The following is a 1,077-nucleotide window of genomic DNA, read 5'->3' as shown; positions in this document are numbered from 1 at the left end:
TTCTGGCTTACTGTTCTTGTGAACTAAAGTATTTTTGAGAATATGGTATTTGTGCTTAAAAGATCACACTCAAAATGGCTAAGGGTTAAACTGGGTCCAGAATNCCCAGTATAGTCTCTCAATGACTAATAAAACATTTTATTGACTTAAATCTGTGTTCAAGTAGTCTTCACTGGTGGATATCCCACAAAATTTCTGGGGACTGCAGTGAAATCCCAAGCAAAAGTCTTCAAAGTACCTGGGCTCTGAGAAATACAGACAGTAAGGAAGAATGCAGTCATCAAGGGGCTTCAAGGAGTGCACATACCTAGATGTTCCAGGACCCTTGGATTCCTTTTGATCAATCACTGACTAATGCTTCAGAAGACACTGAAAGCTACATCCTAGGGAAAAAATTAGATTATAATGTTGCCTGCTCTGCCACTTCTGCAGATAAATTCTCACTAAACTACTCATCTGAGAACCACAAAACTTTCTGATTTGCTCAGTCTAAGGTATGGTATGACACACCTAGACTGGACAACCTAATATGGGATGTCTCAGTCAGCTGCCAAAGAGCTCTTACCCATGCAGAGATAAGAAAGAGAGCTTAACAACCCAGAGAATTTGGGGGGAACTATGCTTACTGAGGTGCAGCCTGCCAAGGAATGTATTTGATATTTGATAGTCTCTATAAATAGTTTCCAGATGTATAGAAGTAGTTACAACATGGACTGAAATCCTCAAATAGTAGCTGATCATGAAAGAGCCCCCCACTCCCATTGCTCCCCAGGAACTGCTGGTCATGGGCGCCACCTACCAGTGGATTAAACCAAATGCCAACTCCATTACTGGGGATGACCCCATCATACTGAAGGAGGTAGAATACCGCACAACCTTGGGCACCTGGGCCGAGACCCACATCTTGGACTCTCCCAACTACAAGCTCTGGCATCTGGACCCAATGTGGAGTATGAGATCCGGGTGCATCTCACACGACCAGGCGAGGGGGGCACAGGACCACCCCTAACTACCAGGACCAAGTGTGCGGATCCTGTGCATGGCCCTCAGAATGTGGAGATTGTGGACATTCGGGCC

This window comes from Mus pahari, chromosome 1, assembly GCF_900095145.1.
Source record: "Mus pahari chromosome 1, PAHARI_EIJ_v1.1, whole genome shotgun sequence".
Lineage (NCBI taxonomy): Eukaryota > Metazoa > Chordata > Mammalia > Rodentia > Muridae > Mus > Mus pahari.
The sequence above is the reverse complement of the archived record's forward strand: the minus strand, read 5'-3'. Positions refer to the sequence as shown.